Consider the following 1,168-nt stretch of genomic DNA (forward strand, 5'->3'; position numbering starts at 1 on the left):
TAGTGCGGAAGCTGAATAGCGAGCCCTTCATCATGCTATGATAGAATTGATTTGGTTGAAAATCCTAATGAGGGAACATGGATTTGGCCTCGAGAAACCAATGGTGTTGTATTGTGATAACACATCGACCATTGAAATTGTTAATAATCCTATCCATGACAGAACAAAACACATTGAGGTTGACAGACATTTTATCAAGGATAATATTGTGAACGGCATCATTACCGTGCCTCACATCAAGAGAGTAGATTAGCTAGCCGACATGATGACCCATGCAATTTCTAGCAAAGACTTCCATACATCACTATCTAAGTTGGGCATGTGTGATATCTATGCACCAACTTGAGGGGGAGTGTTGGCGTGATATTTTAGGTTTAGGGTTTATTATTTTATATAGTTGACTTTGTATCCTTACCTTTTTTGTATACTTTGTACATCTTATAAATACCTCAGAATGAGGAGAATAAAATAATTCAATTCATTCATATTTCTAGAGAGTATATCTCGAAACTCTCAATAATTTATTGGGAGAATATTCGTGGAAGTCAGTCAAATGGTTGACCAAAGGCCCTCCACGGTTTAAGTCAGTCAAATGGTCTAAAAGATATACAACTTTAACTGAAAGGATGGAGTTTTCCTCTACATGAGAGGAGGAGGCACGTGCGCCAGGATAGGAGGTGACAGCACATGGCCGTGAGAGAGGGAGAGAGAGAGAGAGAGGCATGAGAGAAAGGATTCTTGCTAGGGTTTTTAAAATTGCCTCATGTGTGGTGAGATGTCATCTTTATATAGAGCCTCCATCTTTGGTAGGGTTTGTGGAGAATAATTCCCTATTGATGGGGATTATTCTTTTCCTTAAATGAGATGAAAGGATAATATCAAGGAGATTTGGTGGAAATCGAATCCTTGATTTAGGGAGATATTCCTATCTTAAAATCAAGGATAATTGGCTAATTAAATAAAATTTAATTAGCACAATTATTTGACCTAAGGAATATTCCTTTGTCCACGTGTCACTTTCTGATTAGTTGTCAAAATTCATATAACCACATTATGTATACTAGTAAAAGAACTATATGTAATTTAATTGAATACATTTCATATTATGTATAACTAGCAAAATATTTAATATATAACAAATTTAATTAAATAAAATGAAAAACTTATT

The sequence above is a fragment of the Prunus persica genome, chromosome G6 (genome assembly GCF_000346465.2).
Source record: "Prunus persica cultivar Lovell chromosome G6, Prunus_persica_NCBIv2, whole genome shotgun sequence".
NCBI lineage: Eukaryota > Viridiplantae > Streptophyta > Magnoliopsida > Rosales > Rosaceae > Prunus > Prunus persica.